Source organism: Capra hircus, chromosome 8 (genome assembly GCF_001704415.2).
Source record: "Capra hircus breed San Clemente chromosome 8, ASM170441v1, whole genome shotgun sequence".
NCBI lineage: Eukaryota > Metazoa > Chordata > Mammalia > Artiodactyla > Bovidae > Capra > Capra hircus.
In genome coordinates, this window is record NC_030815.1 from 108,168,264 (window position 1) to 108,188,412 (window position 20,149).

The window sequence follows — 20,149 nt, forward strand, 5'->3', positions numbered from 1 at the left end:
CACAGTTTTGGAGGCTGGAAATCCAAGACAGGGTGCCAGGACAGTCAGGTTCTGGTGGGAGCCCGCCTCCTGGCATACAGATGGCTGCTTTCTCAGTGTGTCCTCCGTGGGGCTCAGCAGTCTCCTCTTCTTATGAGGAGACTAATTCCGTCATGAAGGTCCCACCCAAAGATCCCCCCAAAGACACTGCTTCCTAAGGACATCACCTTGAGAGACAGGGCTGCAACATGTGAATCTGCGTGTAGGTAAATATGCATTTAGTCTATAAGAATATGTTTCAGTTCTTACAGAGGTGGAAACCAAGGCTCCAACATAGTCCAGGATCACACAGTAGGAGAATAGGGTAAATTTTGGAGCCCACTCTGTCTGTCTGGTTCCAAATCCCGGTACATTTAAATCTATGGGTCTTTTAAAAATAAAAGAGAGAGGAGAAAGTAACACAGACTCTTACGAAGTCTTACAGTGATGGGGGAGTCAGCCTCCTCTCCAGGCACCCTGCTGTTTTCATCGTGTAGGTAGTAAAGCAGATCGAGGGACTTCCCTGCTGGTCCAGCGCTTAAGACTCCATGCTTCCACTACACGGGGCACAGGTTTGATCCCTGGTTGGGGATATAAGAACCCACATGCTGTGTGGTGCAGCCAAAACAAGAGAAAAAGCACAGATTGAGAATTATGCTCGTCTCATTTTTAGACTCGTCTCTGGTCGCAAAGAGCTGAACATAACTAAGCGACTAAGCACGCAGTGCTGCGCTACTCCCATTAACCAAGTTTCCCCTCTGGAGCGCCTCATCCCTGAATAAAGGCGTACGGGGGTGTGGTCTGTTCTGAATGACCAAAGCTCTCATTTGCGAAGTGGCCCCAGTGTGCCATGTGCCAGATACCCAGTAAGCTCTCATCTAAATCTTCCATTGGCAACAAACCATTTTTTAGATGAGGGCTCAAAAGGTAAAGTGAATCCACCTAGCAATTGGAACCCAGAACTGGCCTCAAGCTTGTAGACTCAACAAAAATTCCAAGTAACAGCTTAAATAGCCTTTCCAGGGGAGTGCAGATTCCTCTTACAATACGGAAAAGAACTCCAGGGATGGTCTTACACATGAAGGTGACCAGGGAACTCTCAGCCCATTGATTTTTTGCTATAAACACAGTCCCTCAAAGTGAAAGACACATGCAATCTGCCTCCAAGGTCAAATCCTAGCTGCCCCTGAGGCCGATCATGGCTGTGATCCATTTATCTGATTACGACTCAAGGCTAAAGGGGCTGAGGTTTCTGTGCTGCGATTTGAACCTGCGGATCCCCGGGATCTCAGGTGTGTCGCAGGTGCTGCACTAATTAAGCCCTCCCACCGACTCTCTCTGCCTCGCTGGCTGTATGTCACTTTTGCTAGTGCCCTGCACGCCAGGCTTATACTGCCACTGAGACTGTGCACTCTGGTAAAACCTTTCATCTTCATATCCCAGGCTGCTTTTCAAACAATAATTAATTAGGCCTTATAACCCCCTGATGAGATTATTATGTATAAACATTGTCTTGTGCACTGCCCAGGGAATTTTGTCATCAGGAGTTGTAAGTCCAATTCACACCTCCACACAGACCTCAGGCTACCTCCAAAGGCAAAAGAAAGAAGAGATGAAAAGGGGTGATACTGTTTTTCACAACATGAAAAACTCCTCTGTTGAGCAAAAACTGAAATATTTTTGAGCATATAAAACTCATAGGTAGCGTGATGGTCACTCATGGAGCATTGGAGTTGAAGAACAGATGATCAAGGCCTTCAGCCTCCCATTGATGTGAGTTCATAGAGGTGATGTCATCAGTGTAACCTTGGCCAGCAGATTAAATCCTTGAGCCTTAATTCTTCATCTGGAAGGAGTGGTAATGAGAGTTCTTATTTTACAGACTTCACAGAAGAGTTGTCCAATCAAGTTAGGCTGTAAATTACAAAGAGTTTTGGGGCTTGTGAAGTGCTATATGAGTATTAATATTTGCAGTCACTGTGTTCTGAGCTCGTGGTGACCTGCAGGAGAGAAAGATCAGTTTCCTTCTGCTTGTATGTGTGTGCTCTCACTTGCATCTGACTCTTTGCGGGGATGGGACTGTATGGCAGTCCCATCTGGATGGCATCACTGATTCAGTGGATATCAGTCTGAGCAAACTCTGGGAGATGGTGAAGGCCAGGAACTGTAGCCCACTAGCCTCCTCTGTCCTTGGGTTTCTCCAGAATACTACTGGAGTGGGTTGCTGTTCCCTATCCCTGTGGATCTTCTTGACCCAGGGATCAAACCTGCATCTCTTGCATTGTCAGGCAAATTCTTTACCACTGAGCCACCTGAGAAGCCCTCTGTTTACCATGCACTTATTGAGCACCTAGAAATCTCTGCACTGCTTTTGGAGATGTACGTTACAAAGATGAAGACAATTATTTTCTAAGGATTATCTGCTGAATGTTGTCTATGCCAGGATACTGCAGAAGCAGATCATGGGATTTTAGTCAGCACTAGTTAGAATGCTGCAATCATTCCGATTTTTTATTAGTAACTGGAGACTTTGGGAGGTAATTAAGTAATTTGTTGTTATTGTTCAGTTCGGAAGCTGTGTCCGACTCTGCAACCCCATGGACTGTAGCACACCAGGCTTCCCTGGCCTTCACCATCTCCCAGAGTTTGCTCAGACTGACATCCATTGAATCAGTGATGCCATCCAACCATCTCATCTTCTGTCATCCCCTTCTCCTCCTGCCTTTAGTCTTTCCCAGCATCAGGGTCTTTTCCAATGAGTTAGCTCTTCGCATCAGATGGCCAAAGTATTGGCGCTTCAGCTTCAGTATTAGTCCTTCCAATGAACGTCCAGGGTTGATTTCCTTTAGGATTGACTGGTTTGATCTTTCCACTATCCAAGGGACTCTTAAGAGTCTTCTCCAGGACCACAGTTTGAAAGCATCAGTTCTTTAGCAGTCAGTCTTCTTTATGGTCCAACTCTCACATCCCTATGTGACGACTGGAAAAACTATAGCTTTGACTATAGGGATCTTTCTCAGCAAAGTAATGTTATTAACTCATGAAAGGGATTAGTACTTTTATTAAAGAGACCCCACAGAGCACCCTTGCCCCTTCCACCATGTGAGGATGGAGCAAGAAGTCTGTGAGGGCCTTCACCCAGTTTCTGGAGATTATAAGCTATCCAGTCTGGTATTTGGTTGCTGCTACGTCACTTCAGTCGTGTCCAACTCTGTGCGACCCCATAGATGGCAGCCCACCAGGCTCCCCCGTCCCTGGGATTCTCCAGGCAAGAACACGGGAGTGGGTTGCCATTTGGTTAGAGCAGCCCAAACAGGCTAAGACAGTGATACAGCCAGCCCGCAAGGCAAAGCTGTATGCTTTTCTACAATACGGGATGAGAGCCCATTATCATATTTTTTACAGTAAAAGGAGGCAGCAGATGTCCAAAATCTGTTATTTGTGGCTAGAATATGAGCAACTTCTCTTGCTTAATAACATAATAATTATATTTCTTACTTTGAATCTTGTTCATCAAATTTATATTTTAAATTCTTTATATATAAAATTGTGCTGAAATTTATTTTTGCAGTGGCCATAAATCTGAGGACTTCATATTTTTTTGAAAGAGTATGGTGATCAATTTGATATGTAAAATGACACTTGTTATTGCCCTATTTTTTTAAGTAATAATTTTTCAGAGAACTTTGTTGTAGAATTAGTTTGAAGTCCTGATTCTTTTCTTTGTTATTGACAAAGAGATAACTTACTAATTTAGCAACTATTTATTGAACATTGCTAGTAGAGGTACAAAATGACACAAGTATTTGAAAAATTTGGTTAGTATCTTATAATGATAAAAATGCACATGTACACCAAGACCCCAAATTCTCTCAATAAAAATGAAAACTTCACTTTAAACAAATGGAAATGTGTGTTCACAAGAAAGGCATATAGGAATGTTCACACAGCTTTGTTTAAAATAGCCAACAAGGAGAAAAGGTCCAAACAACAGGTAACAAATATAGTCAATTCATAGTATATAATAATCAGCGATGCAAGAAACTATCAATGAACACAGGGAGCTCATCAGTGAGATGGTTAACTTCATGCATCAAATCCATTGGGCCACGGAGTGCCCAAATACCTGGTTAAACATGATATTTGGGTGTGTCTGTGATGGTGTTTCCAAATAAGACTAGTTTGATTGATGGACTGAGTGAAGCAGGTTGCCTTCGGCAATGTGGATGGGCCTCATCCAATCCATGGAGGGCCTGAATCAAGTGAAAAATGTGGGAGGTGATTGAATTCACTCTCTGCCTAGCTACTTGAGCTGGGACATCGGTCTTCTCTTCCTCGGTGCTCCTGATTCTCAGGCCTTAAAATGCAGACGGAGCTCTGTACCTAGGGCTCAATGGTCCTCAGTCCTCTGAACCACCTTGCCAGCTCTCCTGGATCTCCAGCTTGTTCACACTAGATCATGGGACTTGTCAGCACTCCACAACTGTGTGGACCAAATTCTTACAAAAGTCTTTTTCCATACACATAGAAGTGGCTCTCTTTCTCTAATGAACTCTAGGGAAGGAAACCAGACACAAGAGTATATTCTGTATGATTCCACTTCCATGAAATGAGAATAGATAAATTGACCTATTGTAAGAGAAATTAAAATAGGGCTTGTCTGAAGTAGGAGGTGGAAATTGACTAGAAAGGCAAAAAATGGAACTTTGGGGCCTGATGGAAATGTTTCATCATTTTATTGAGGTAGTGGTCATAAGTTTATACTCATTAGTAAACACTCACTAATTTTCAGACTTAAAATGAGCACATTGGTCTTATTGCTGTAAATGATGCCTCAGTAAAGTCAGTTTTATACATGTATATAAAGATTTTATATACATTTTATTGCATTAAAAATTGTCCAAAATATAAATTTCTTCCCTCACAGACTGGTTAATTTCAGTTCAGTTCAGTTCAGTCATTCAGTCGTGTCTGACTCTTTGCGACGCCATGGACTGCAGCATGCCAGACCTCCTTGTCCATCACCAACTCCAAACTCATGTCCATTGAGCCAGTGATGCCATCCAACCATCTAGTCCTCTGTTGTCCCCTTCTCCTCCTGCCTTCAATCTTTCCCATCATCAGGGCCTCTTCAAATGAGTCAGCTCTTTGCATCAGGCGGCCAAAGTATTGGAGTTTCAGCTTCAACATCAGTCCTTCCAATGAATATTCAGGACTGATTTCCTTTAGGATGGACTGGTTGGATCTCCTTGCAGTCTAAAGGACTCTCAAGAGTCTTCTCCAACACCACAGTTCAAAAGCATCAATTCTTTGGCACTCAGCTTTCTTTATAGTCCAACACTCACATCCATACATGACTACTGGAAAAACCATAGCCTTGACTAGACAGACCTTAGTCGGCAAAGTAATGTCTCTGCTTTTGAATATGCTATCTAGGTTGGTCATAACTTTCCTGCCAAGGAGCAAGCATCTTTTAATTTCATGGCTGCAATCACCATCTGCAGCGATGTTGGAGCAAAAAAAAAAATAAAGTCTGCCACTGTTTCCACTGTTTTTCCATCTATTTGCCATGAAGTGATGGGACCGGATGCCATGATCTTCGTTTTCTGAATGTTGAGCTTTAAGCCAACTTTTTCACTCTCCTCTTTCACTTTCATTAAGAGGGCTTTTGAGTTCCTCTTCACTCTCTGCCATAAGGATGGTGTCATCCGCATATCTGAGGTTATTGATCTTTCTCCCAGCAATCTTGATTCCAGCTTGTGCTTCCCCCAGTCTAGTGTTTCTCCTGATGTTCTCTGCATATAAGTTAAATAGCAGGGCGACAACATACAGAATTAATGTACTCCTTTTCCTATTTAGAACCAGTCTGTTGTTCCATGTCCAGTTCTAGCTGGTGCTTCCTGACCTGCATACAGGTTTCTCAAGAGGCAGGTCAGGTGCTCTGGTATTCCCATCTCTTTCAGAAATTTCCAGTTTATTGTGATCCACACAGTCAAAGGCTTTGGCATAGTCAATAAAGTAGAAGTAGATGTTTTTCTGGAACTCTCTTGCTTTTTCCATGATCCAGCAGATGTTGGCAATTTTATCTCTGGTTCCTCTGACTTTTCTAAATCCAGCTTGAACATCTGGAGGTTCATAGTTCACATACTATTGAAGCCTGGCTTGGAGAAATTTGAGCATTACTTTGATAGCGTGTGAGATGAGTGCAATTGTGCAGTGCTTTGAGCATTCTTTGGCATTGCCTTTCTTTGGGATTGGAATGAAAACTGACCTTTTCCAGTCCTGTGGCCACTGCTGAGTTTTCCAAATTTCCTGGCATGTGGAGTGCAGCACTTTCACAGAATCACCTTGTAGGATTCAAAATAGCTCCACTGGAATTCCATCACCTCCACTAACTTTGTTCATAGTGATGCTTCCTAAGGCTCACTTGACTTCGCGTTCCAGGATGTCTGGCTTTAGGTGAGTGATCACACCATCTTGATTATCTGGGTTGTGAAGATCTTTTTTTGTACTGTTCTTCTGTGTATTCTTGCCACCTCTTCTTGATATCTTCTGCTTCTGTTAGGTCCATACCATTTCTGTCCTTTATCGAGCCCATCTTTGCATCAAATTTTCCCTTGGTAACTCTAATTTTCTTTGAGCGATCTCTAGCCTTTTCCATTCTGTTGTTTTCCTCTATTTCTCTGTGCTTATCACTGAGGAAGGCCTTCTTATATGTCCTTATTATTCTCTAGAACTCTGCACTCAAATGGGTATATCATCTTTCCTTTTCTTCTTTGCTTTTGGCCTCTCTTGTTTCACAGCTATTTGTAAGGCCTCCTCAGACAACCATTTTGCTCTTTGGTATTTCTTTTCCTTGGGAATGTTCTTGATCCCTGTCTCATATACAATGTCACAAACCGCCGTCCGTAGTTCATCAGGCACTCTATCAGATCTAGTCCCTTAAATCTATTTCTCACTTCCACTGTAGTGAAGTAGTGTATGAGCACATTCAAAGCATACATCTAAAGGAAAAAAAGTTTAATCGGCTATGTGTGTGTAAAGTCACTCAGTCGTGTCCGACTCTTTGCAACCCTGTGGACTGTAGCCCGCCAGGCTCCTCTGTCCATAGGATTCTCCAGGCAAGAATACTGGAGTGGGTTGCCATTTCCTTCTCCAGGGGATTTTCCCAACCCAGGGATCGAACCTGGGTCTCCTGCTTTGCAGGCAGACACTTTATCCTCTGAGCCACCAGGGAAGCCTAATCGGCTTCCCTGCTTAATCGGCTATACCTCAATGCAAAATAAAAAGTTTAAAGTTTGGAAATAAATGATGTGCTTAACTCATGGGAAGATTAAAATGTCTGCTTCTTAAACTTTCTCAGCAGAATATCACACTTTGACATCTCCTCTCCCATTTGGTATCTGAAGCATAAAGTCTCCCATCAAAGTTTAGGATGTTGTGTTGACCTCAACCCTGGATAACAAGTTAAGTCTGCTGAGTGCTTATCTGCACCAGGCACTGTAATAGCTGCTTTACAGAGACTACCCGGTTACTGTTCAGAAGGACCTGAGAAAAGATGATCGTCTTCCCTTTTGGAAAAGCGACTTGTGACGGGCCTTGCGGGTGACGCACTTATGGTGCACCTGCCTGGATTCCAACCCAAGAGAGGTGGTGACATGCCTGTGTGAACCAGAGAGGAACACCACTCCTTGATGACACAGGGTCTGCCAAGGCCTGGCTCAAGAGCTCTGGTATTGGAGACAGCTACGGAGACCAGCCCTGGGATTTCGCTGGAAGGAATGATGCTGAAGCTGAAGCTCCAGTACTTTGGCCACCTCATGCGAAGAGTTGACTCATTGGAAAAGACTCTGATGCTGGGAGGGATTGGGGGCAGGAGAAAAAGGGGACGACAGAGGATGAGATGGCTGGATGGCATCACTGACTTGATGGACGTGAGTCTGAGTGAACTCCAGGAGCTGGTGATGGACAGGGAGGCCTGGCGTGCTGCAATTCATGGGGTTGCAGAGAGTCGGACACGACTGAGCAACTGAACTGAACTGAACTGAACTGAACTGACTGAAACTCATATAACTTTTGCCTGTGAATGAAGTCCTATCAGCCAAATAAAGTTCTACAGAACATGATCTCAGGCCACTGGCAGAAACATTATTTCCGTGATTCTCTGCTGTTTTGTACCCTCTGATTTAAGGTCAAGGCTAGGAGTCTCCATTGTAACTGCATTTTGGGGTGTTGAGTTTGTTTTTTGTTTCTAATAAAATGATAGCAGAATGAAAGTCAGCTATATAACCTGTGGAAACCTGTGCAAAATATAGTTGGGCCTTGGTCAGGGCAGAAAAGTGAATCTCTACTTCCTAGAGTTCCATTACCCCAACCCATGGGCAGCACCCCAAGAGACTGCAACCTCTAATAACAATAGGCACATATTAAGTGCCTGGATCAGGCGTGGGCAAGAGGCTGCTGCCAAGTTGCCCACTGAATACATAACAGTGATAGCAAGCCAAGGCAAGATGCCCAGTGCCTTGCCTCACCCCAGGAGGCCACCAGGACTGCCCCCACACCCTACTCTGCCTGTTGACCACAGACTGGCCCCTGCTGTGGACAGAGGATGATGGTGCAGTTCAGCCTTTGCTGTCACTGAGATCTGCTCACTCTCCTCGATGGAGGCTGGCAGCGTCCATGAGGTGCAGGTTGAGAGGGAGAGTCTGAGCAGGGCTCAGGGCACCAGGCTTGGAGCGTGGAGTCTGGGGACACATGTTGCGAAGGTGGAACCTCATGTGAGCAGAGTCTCTATACCCTCAGTGCATGTTCCATCATCCTGTCTGACTTATCTCACAAAACACAGATTCAAACATAAAATCTGAGCATTTGGGATCCTCCTCAGCGGGGGTCTGTATGTGGTGGGACTGCCCTTGGTCGCGCACCTGCAAAGCTGCCCCTGGCTGATAGCAGTGCACGTGGTGGCTCGGAGCGTGGGTTTGGGGTGAAGCAGCCTAGACCCATATCCCATTCCACCATCAGTAGCTATGTGACTTCTGCCCGGTCACTTAACCACACTGTGCCCTAGTTTTATTATCTGTAAAAAGTGTTACTATGAAAATTCAACATATAAAATGAATTAAGCACTCAGGCTATAGTACCTGGCACATAGTAAAAGTTATATCAGCATTACCTATTTGCTCATTATTTATAATTATTGCCCACATACATGTCCCAAAGCCCTTGCACGTGTGTCTATAAGCAAAGCCATTTGTACCACTAATTCACCAATGTGAGTTATAACATGTAATACCTCTCTATTCATTCCTCTCCTGCTTTACATTTTTATTATTAAATAGAGGGTTTCAAAACAATATTAAAAAAACAATTTATAAAAAGCAAAAAGATCTTTACATGAACATACGTACATAATTATTCTCATTTTTTGCACATAAGATGCAAGGACTTGCCAATATGCATGCATATTTTTGCAAAGCTGCGATTGTACTTGTATATCATTTATGTGTTTTTCACTTAACAGTAAATTGTAAGCATTTGTTTGTGATATTACATTATCATAATTATCATTGTAATGGTTGCATAATACCCTATTATGTTGATACATCATAATTCACCATAAATGATTCCCCTATTGATGGACATTTAAGTTGCTCCCTTTTTGGGGAAATTATGGCTAATGCTATGGTGATGAGCACTTAGCTTTATCCTCTGGTTGAGTTATTTTCTTGAGATCCATTTCCAGAAGAGGGATTGCTGGGGCAAAGGGAATAAATATATTTACTTAGGTTTCCATCTGCATATTGAGTCAGTGTTTTCCAAACGGGTAATCATCGTAGTAGTAATAATAGTAATAGTAATAATAATAAAAATAGCAGCAGCAATAAGGTGCATTACTCTGCACAGACTGTGCTAAACTCTTAGCAGGTATTACATCATTCCATTCTTTCTAGGGCTCCAGGTATTGTAATTCCCCTTTTATATATGAGGGGACTAAGGAAGCGGGACGTTAAATAACTGGTCCAAGCTCATATATTTAGTAACTGGAGACATCGGGAATGCTGAAGCTGATACTGAAGCAGGCTAATTAAACCAGGTACTTAAACATTCCTCTTTATTTTTCGTCCTTGATATGGCCAGGACCTTACACATTTTCAGACATTTTTCTCTTCAGAGTCCCCACAGCGATTCCCCCTAACACACAATGAGTGCTCTTTGGAATGCTTTCTCATCCTATGTAACATCAGAAATCAATGGCAATTGTTTGCCTTCATCTGTCTGTCTGCTCTTGTTTTTCTTGCTCTTCCTCACCTCCCTGCCTCTCTCTTTTATGCCTTCTCTTCTTTCTCTTCTCTCCCTCCTCCCGTGTATTTGGAATATCTTTTATGTGCTAGCTTTTACTAGAAGTTGATATGGAGTCTTTATCCTCTTTCTGTCTCCTCGGTTGCCATCGCATTTTCCCCTCGCAGGTCTTTAAGCAATTGTGCCAAATGTTAACAAAAAATTTCATCTACTTTGCATTGCTATCTTGCAACTTATTTTGAGTGCCGTTAAAATTTAATTGGTGACTTCATATTTTTCTTTAAATATTCTAAGCTATTTAAGAAGTTTACAGAAGTCTGAACTGCAATTTGCATCCACCTCAGAAAAAAACACTTAAAAGAACATGTTCACAGTTTATGTCACATATATTTCTATAAAATGCACGATAATCAGTCTAGGTATGTGCAGACTCTATTCACACACTTTCAAAGATAATCATTTGGGATAAAGCAAAGCATATATGTTTCACAAAGTTCATATACCCAAAGCATTTTTAGTGTCGAGTTGATGTATTCCCATTATTTTTTTATATAATTTTATATAAATTCTGTTATGGGAAAGAAATATTCACATGGTTGTAAGCAAACATTTACTGAACCTCTAGACCCTGGTGGCTCAGAAGGTAAAGAATCTGCCTGCAATGCAGGAGACCTGGGTTCAGTCCCTGGGTTGGAAAGATCTGATGGAGAAGGGAATGGCAATCCATGGAGAAGTCCATGGACAGTGGAGCCTGGCAGGCTACCGTCCGTTGGATCACAAAGAGTTGGACACAACTGAGCAACTAATACACATGACCAAAAATTGATGGAGAATTAAATTAGAAGTTTAAAAAAGCAAAACAAAAGAAAGAAAGAAAGAAAACCCAGGGAAATTGAACAGGTTGCAATAAGTCCCCAAATGGAAGAGTCGTCTCGTAGCCATCACATCCTATTATAGGTGTTATGAGAGCACCAGAGTCTCCAGACGTGCAGCACATAATTCAGCGGTGAACTTTAGCACCAAGCTCAGTTGAGAGTAACTTTCTAGATTGCAGTGCCCACCTCTTGGGACTTATGTGTCCCTCTATCTCTCTCATTCCTTCTCCTTCTCACCTCTTTCCCCCTTAAGCCCCTTTCAATCTACAGCAAAATGAAGCTTTCAAATACATTATTCAGTCCTGAAGGAAATGTCAACTCTCTCTTTCCTCTCTCCATTTATTGTTTTCTCTGGTTTTCCTCCTGGCTGCTGCTGCAGACCCAAGTCTCAGTGGTTCTGGCCTGTGATATTTTGAAATAGAAAAGTTGCAGGTAAATATTTCCCTGAGCATCTGGGAGTTGAGTAGCTGAAAGTAAAAAAAAAAAAAAAAAAAATCAGAAGTCACTAATAACACCCTTTTCCTGTGGTTGTTAATGGATTGCTAGGGAGACAGGGCAAGAATAAGAAATAGGTAAATCCAGGTAGACCCAGGTCATCCTCAGGCTTCAGGGGATCCTGAGGCCAAATAGTTTTTCCCAAAAAGAAAAGAAATAATATATTGAGAATAACCAAAACCCAAAGACATTTATGTATATGCTTAGTCTCTCAGTCGAGTCCTACTCTTTGCAACCTCATGGACTGTAGCCTGCTAAGCTCCACTGTCCATGGAATTTTCCAGGCAAGAATACTGGATCAGGTTGTCATTCCCTACTCCAGGGGATCTTCCTGACCCAGGAATCAAACTTGTGTCATTTATTTATTTATAGAGCAATAATTCCAGATGTTCAAGCTGGATTTAGAAAATGCAGAGGAACCAGAGATCAAATTGCCAACATCTGCTGGATCATCAAAAAAGCAAGAGAGTTCCAGCAAAACATCTATTTCTACTTTATTGACTATGCCAAAGCCTCTGACTGTGTAGATCACAACAAACTATGGAAAATTCTTAAAGAGATGGGAATACCAGACCACCTGACCTGCCTTCTGAGAAATCTGTATGCAGGTCAAGAAGCAACAGTTAGAACTGAACATGGAACAACAAACTGGTTCCAAAAAGGGAAAGGATTATGTCAAGGCTGCATATTGTCACCCTGCTTATTTAACTTATATGCAGAGTGCCTCATAAGAAAGGCTGGGCTGGATGAAGCACAAGCTTGAATCGAGATTATTGGGAGAAATATCAATAATCTCAGATATGCAGATGACACCACCCTTATGGCAGAAAGTGAAGAAAAACTAAAGAGCCACTTGATGAATGGAAAAGAGGAGAGTGGAAATATTGGTTTAAAACTCAACATTCAGAAAACTAAGATCATGGCATCCAGTCCCATCAGTTCATGGCAAATAGATGGGGAAACAATGGAAACAGTGAGAGACTTTATTTTGGGGGGCTCCAAAATCACTACAGATGGTGACTGCAGCCATGAAATTAAAAGGTGCTTGCTCCTTGAAAGAAAAGCTATGTCCAACTTAGACTGCATTTTAAAAAGCAGAGACATTACTTTGCCCACAGAAGTCTGTCTAGTCAAAGCTATGGTTTTTCCAGTAGTCGTGTATGGATGTGAGAGTTGGAGATATATATATCGATATATATATATAAAGAAAGGTGAGCACCGAAGAATTGATGCTTTTGAAATGTAGTGTTGGAGAAGACACTTGAAAGTCCCTTGGACTGCAAGGAGATCAAACCAGTCAGTCCTAAAGGAAATCAGTCCTGAATATTCATTGGAAAGACTGATGCTGAAGCTGAAACTTCAATATTTTGGCCACCTGATGCGAAGAACCAACTCATTTGAAAAGACCCTGATGCTGGGAAAGACTGTGGACAGGAGGAGAAGGGGACAACAGAGGATGAGATGGTTGGATGACATCACCGACACGATGGGCATGAGTTTGAGCAAGCTGCGGGAGTTGGTGATGGACAGGGAGACCTGGTGTGCTGCAGTCCATGGGGTCGCAAAGAATCGGACACAACTGAGAGACTGAACTGAACTGAACTGAGAGCAATAATAATGTAAATTGCAATGACTTCCTCAAACTTTGGGAGACAACTTCAAACTTGTTTGTTTCTGCTGTGTTTGGTGCCTCAATACCTCCATCGTATCTACATTAATTATGCATCTCATTCCTCCATCACAGCCTGAGGGCTCCACACACAGAACTGAGCTAGGTTCATCTTCAAGCACGCAGGAGGTCTAAATGAACCTTTCCTGAATGAATTGCCATGGAAGACCCAATCGTGGAAAGAAAGTCCAAGCAAAGCGACAAATGGGAATTTTTCCCTCATCTTTTCAAATACCGTGCAACCTAGGAGGCGTTCATGTAATAAACAGACTGCTTACATTATACAATTGAGGAGCCTTTCAAAAGTCTAAGCTCTGACATCTATTGCAGTATTGCTTACAAAAGAAAACCAATAAAAGAATACCTTCTCAATCACTATCAGTGAAGAATTGAGTGGTTTTGTCCATTTAAGTGGACTAAGTGTTGAAAATATGAGCTCGTGTCTGCAGACATCAGTAGTGTCCCATGTGCTCTTTTAAGGGGAATAAAGAACTCTGCATGTACAATACATGGAATTAACTAGTTGTTTGTGTGCATTTTTATTTCTGGAAGGATCTACTGGATTAGCTAACATGGAGGAGCTGTCTTTTGGGATTGGGCAATGGGTTAATGTATATCATCTCATGTAACCCTTATAAGCAATTCAGAGAGACAAGCAGTTACACTGAGTCCCAGTTCTTCACTTGAAGAAATGGAGACCCAGAGAAGTTGAGTCACTTGCTCAGAGTCACACAGGTTGGAAGTGGTAGAATTGGGACATGAACCCAAGTAGAAAGAAGTCAGAACAGAGCTGCTAAGTGTCAAATACTAATTCCCAACCACACTTGAAACAGTGGTTCCCTGGGGGTGAGATTACTGAAGAGCTTTTACTTCCCATTTTGTAGACTTCCATTTTGTTTAGTTTTAGCAAGCATTGTCTTCATCATAACAAAAAAAAAATTGAATTTTGAAAAATTAAAAAGTAGATTCAAACATCCTGTGTGTGTTAGTCACTCAGTCGTGTCTGACTCTTTGCCACCCCATGGACTGTACCTCGCCAGGCTCCGTTGTCCATGGGATTCTCCAGGCAGTTATACTGGAGTGGGTTGCCATTGCCTTCTCCAGCAAAACACCCTAGGGGTTATTATAAACCATGATAAGCTAAGGCAGTGTGGAAAAAAAAGGAAAATATTTACAATATCAATGACCAGATAAGTGAGAAAAAGAAGGGAATGATGCTGAAGCTGAAACTCCAGTACTTTGGCCACCTCATGCGAAGAGTTGACTCATTGGAAAAGACCCTGATGCTGGGAGGGACTGGGGGCAGGAGGAGAAGGGGACAACAGAGGATGAGATGGCTGGATGGCATCACAGACTCAATGGACGTGAGTCTGAGTGGACTCCGGGAGATGGTGATGGACAGGGAGGCCTGGCGTGCTGCAATTCATGGTGTCGCAAAGAGTCAGACACGGCTGAGCTACTGAACTGAACTGAACTGAAGATGAAGGAGGAGGAGGAGATGGTGCAAGAATAAAAAGAACCAGCAGGAGGAGGGGGTGGGGGAGGAGATAGAGAAGAATGAAACACCTTTGCTTTCTCGATGGCTATAGGACTCCAGGGAAGCTGAAGGTCCCTAAATAACAAGAACAGCAACATGGACAGCACTAGTTTGCACAACCAAACCACAACCAGCACTTTCATAGTATTTATTTTTGCTATGCTATGCTAAGTCGCTTCAGTCGTGTCCGACTCTATGTGACCCCATAGACGGCAGCCCACCAGGCTCCTCCGTCCCTGGGATTCTCCAGGCAAGAACACTGGAGTGGGTTGCCATTTCCTTCTCCAATGCAGGAAAGTGAAAAGTGAAAGTGAAGTCACTCAGTCGTGTCCGACTCTCAGCGACCCCATGGACTGCAGCCTACCAGGGTCCTCTGTCCATGGGGTTTCCCAGTCAAGAGTACTGGAGTGGGGTGAAATTGCCTTTATTTTTAAGCCCCATCAAATCTCTTCTCCTTCCTTCCCTCTTCCCATGTGCCTTTTGCCACCCTATATGGCATGCCCCTCTATGTGGCCTGTTCTGTGACGCTAAGTTAAAATCAAGGCATAAATTAGACTTTTTTTATGCAGAATCATTTGTGCAGTTCTCCTATACAAGACAATCATACAATAACTGGTTTCTATTATTTTTAATTGAATTAGGCAACCTCCTGTGTAACAAAGAATTGACTTGCCCTATAGCTTTGCCCAAGAGAAAGAAGGAAAAGAAGTAGCACTAAGGTCAGGCCAGGCAGAGATAAGGGAAGCCAAGGTCCCTGTGACCTCAAAGGAGCCCTTCAGTACGTAAGCTGGTTGGCCTGCTGATTACACTACCACCCCCACGGCTCTGAGACGCCCCAGTGAAGGCCTAAGTTCAAGTGTAGGGTGCGACTCTATCCTGGCTCTGAGATAGGTCTAGCACCTTGGGTGAGATGGATCAGAGAGGCCAGTTTCGTTATCCTCCCAGCGCCACATGACTTGACTTCTCTGAGCGTTCATGAATAAAATGGGTCTAACTGCCCTCCTTTCCAGGGCTGGTCATGAATATTAAATTGGCTAATATGTATAATGCTACTTTCAAGAGATAAGTACTACATATTTTTGATGTTCTCTTTCTCCTGTTTCTTTCTAACTCTTATTCCCACAGCCTTGCCAGTGCTGGGTTTCCCTCACTGACAGAGCTTTCCACTTTCCTTTAAGAAAAAATACCTGCTCTCTCCTTTAATATCTGATTTGGAGCTCAGATTTGTAAAGCTTTCTTTTGTCTAACGCCAAGCAACACTGACCTAGATTCAATGGTGTGGTCTCCCCATGGTTCAGTTTCCCCCCATGCAAAGTGAGATGATTGGAGAGGATAACCTGAGTCTTGTTTTAATTCTGTCTCCCTAATTCTATGCATTTTCATTTCACTCGCTCTTCCCTCCCCCCCACTTTTGTGCATTTTTCCCCTTTTCTGCGTCACACTCTGCCAGTGAATAGAACTCAAACCATAAATCAGATTCAGGTGTTTACTTGCATTGCTCACAGATAGAGGACTTAATTGTGCAAGAATAGGTTCCCATTTTTTCTGATTGAATTAGTCAGTTCTGTGTCTTTCTCTTCACTCCCTCTGGCTTTTCCTCTATTTTTAGATAGACAGTCTGAAAAGTCTTAATATATCAATGACATTTATAACACATGTTAATATCTAAAGCGTCAATGCTCTATTTGTAGAAATGACTGCTGATGTGATGAGATGCTTTTATTATATCATGACTTCTATTATAAATAGGATAAAGCTATGCACTCTTTTTTTTTTCCCCAAAAATTGGATAAAAATAATAAACTGTCCCCTGCCCCCTATGTCAACCATCCGCTTCAAGTACTAGGTTTTACTTTTTGGGTGCACTTTTTATAAATTGCTCTTTACAACTTCAGGGTGAATATCTGTCTCCTGGAATAGACGACAGAGAGTTCTGGGAGAATGCATTAGAGAGGTAAGAGCAGACACCTGGGGACCCATTTGATAATCTTCATAGATTCTCAAGCCCTCTAATGGGGCCCAGCACCTCAGGACTCTGGTGGTGGCCAATGCTCTGCTCTTTATACAAAATGTAGAACCCCCGTCTCTGCACCACCACATTTTGCCATCATTAAAAAGCATTTTACAATTATATGAGTTGGGAGTTAAGAGCATCTGTTTTGGGAGCACACAGACTGGCGCTGGAGTTGCTGCTCTGTTCCTTAGCAGTGTGTCGTTTGGGTGAGCCACTCTGCCCCTCTGAGCTTCATTTCCACCTATAAAATGTAGAAAATCAATGCTGCTGCTTCAAAGAGATAGTCTGAGGATACAATGAGATGGCATATGAAATATATTGACTACATCTTAAAGATTCAAGAGTAGTAGCAGTTGTTAATTTCGGTTGTATTTATTTATATTACTCCTGCTGCTACTTTTACTACTATATGAAAGATTTCTTTCTTACTCTGCACCTCCACACAGACCATCTGCTTATCTGACCTTCCACCAAAATTTAGCTAAATGTCATTCGCCACTTTCTGACTGCCCAGCTTTATTATGCCCCCTCGCAGACCAGACCCAGACATGCACTCATATAACCTATACTCTAACCACACAGAGTTGTTGAAATTATTATTTTTTATTTACTTATCTGGCTGTGCTGGGCACAGCATGTGTGGTCTTTCATTGTGGCATGCAGGCTCCAGAGCACGCAGGCTCAGTAGTTGTGGCACAGGGACTTTGTTGCTCTGCCGCATGTGGGATCTTAGTTCCCTGAACAGGGATAGAACCCACATCCCCTATGTTGGAGGTAGAGTCTTAGGTCACCAGGGAAGTCCCTAACCATACAGGATTTTACCTTCATTTCCCAGTATGCCAGGATTTTACAAGACTTCATGGTCTTGCTCTGCCCTCTGCCTACCTGTCTTCCTTTCTGCCTCAGCTCACTCTCCAGACTCAGCTTAGATTTCACCTCCTAGAAAGCCCTTGTTTATCTGATCTGGGGTTAACCTATCTCTATGATCCCTGCACAGCGCTGGAGTGACTGTGAGGAGATACCCCATGTCCAAGGGCAGAGAAGACCTAGCAAGATGGTAGGAGGGGTGAAATTGTGTTTAGAATCAAACCCCATACTCGCCAGAGATGCTCAGAAGGCTCAAACAAACCTTGTGTGCACCAGGACCCAGAGACCCCACAGAGACTGTGACAGAACTGTGTCTGAGCATCTCTTGTGGAGGTATGGGTCAGCAGTGGACTGTTGCAGGGACAGGGGCTCTGGGTGCAGCAGACATGGGTATGGCATAAGCTCTCTTGGAGGAGGTCACCATTAACCCACCATAGAGCCACCAGAACTTACACAGGACTGGGAAATAGCCTCCTGGAGGGCACAAACAGAATCCCATGCATACCACGCCCCAGAGGAAAGGAACAGTGACCCCACAAGAGACAGACCTAGACTTGCCCATGAGTGTCTAGGAGTCTCCAGCGGACCCGTGGGTCGGCAGTGGTCTGATGCATAGTAGGGGGCACTGACTCTAACAGTGTGTGCATGGGACATTTTGAAAGAGGTCAGCATTATCTTCTCTACCTGCACAACAGTTTGGCCCCAGGTAAATAACAGGTAGGGAGCATGGCCCCACCCTTCAACAGAAAATTGGATTAAGGATTTACTGATCATAGCCCCACTCATCAGAACAAGACCCAATCTCCCCCTAACTCAGTCTCTCTCATCAAGAACCCTCAATAAGCTTCTTATCCTTCTCCATCAGATGGCAGACAGACTGAAAACCACAAGCACAGAAAATTAAACAGACTGATCACATGGACCACAACCTGGTGTAACTCAATGAAACTTTGAGTCATGCCATGTAGGGCCACCCAAGATGGACGGGTCATGGTGGAGAGTTCTGACAAAACGTGGTCTACTGGAGAAGGGAATAGCAAACCACTTCAGTATTCTTGCCTTAAGAAGCCCATGAACAGTATGAAAAGGCAAAATGATAGGACACTGAAATATGAACTCCCCAGGTCAGTAGGTGTTTAATATGCTACTGGCGATCATTGGAGAAATAACTCAGAAAGAATGAAAAGATGGAGCCAGAGCAAAAATTACGCCCAGCTGTGGATGTGACTGATGATGGAAGTAAAGTCTGATGCTCTAAAGAGCAATACTACGTAGGAAGCTGGAATATTAGGGCCATGAGTCAAGGCAAATTGGAAGTGGTCAAAGAGAATATGGTAAGAGCGAACATCAACATTTTGGGAATCAGTGAATTATAGTGGACTGGAATGAGTGAATTTAACTCAGATGATCATTACATCTACTATTGTGGGCAAGACTACCTTAGAAGAACAGGAATAGCCATCATAGTCAACAAAAGAATTCAAAATTCAGTATTTGGAAGCAGTCTCAAAGACAACACAATGATCTCTGTTCATTTCCAAGGCAAACCATTCAATATCACAGTAATCCAAGTCTATGCCCTGACCAGTAATGCTGAAGAAGCTGAAGCTGAACGGTTCTGTGAAGACCTACAAGACCTGGAACTAACATCCAAAAAAGATGTTCATTTCATTAGAGGGGACTGGAATGCAAAAGTAGGAAGTCATGAAATACCTGGAGTAATAGGCAAATTTGGCCTTGGAGTACAGAATGAAGCAGGGCAAAGGCTAATTGACTTTTGCCAAGAGAACACACTGGTCATAGCAAACACCCTCTTCCAACAACACAAGCAAAGACTACACATGGACATCACCAGATGGTCGACACTGAAATCAGATTGGTTATATTGTTTGCAGCCAAAGAGGGAGAAGCTCTATACAGTCAACAAAACAAGACTGGGAGCTGACTGTGGCTCAGATCATGAACTCCTTATTGCCAAGTTCAGACTTAAATTGAAGAAAACAGGGAAAACCACTAGACCATTCAGGTATGACCTAAATCAAATCCCTTACCATTATACAGTGGGAGTGAGCAATAGACTTAAGGGATTAGATATGATAGACAGAGTGCCTGAAGAACAATGGATGGAGGTCTCTGACATTGTATAGGAAGCAGGGATGAAGACTTTCCCCAAGAAAAATAAAGGCAAAATGGTTGTCTGAAGAGGCCTTAAACATAGCTGTGAAAAGAAGAGAAGCCAAAGGCTAAGGAGAAATGGAAAGATATACCCATTTGAATGCAGAGTTCCAAAGAATAACAAGGAGAGATAAGAAAGCCTTCTTCCATGATCAACAAAAAAGAAATAGAGGAAAATAATAGAATGGGAAAGACTAGAG

The 20,149-nt window shown here is 43.0% G+C and overlaps 1 non-coding gene across 1 annotated transcript; it reads right to left on the minus strand.

Moving 5' to 3' along the window:
- On the minus strand, positions 7,184 to 7,255 carry TRNAC-GCA. The gene has a single exon. It is a non-coding gene; the product is annotated as a tRNA-Cys (tRNA).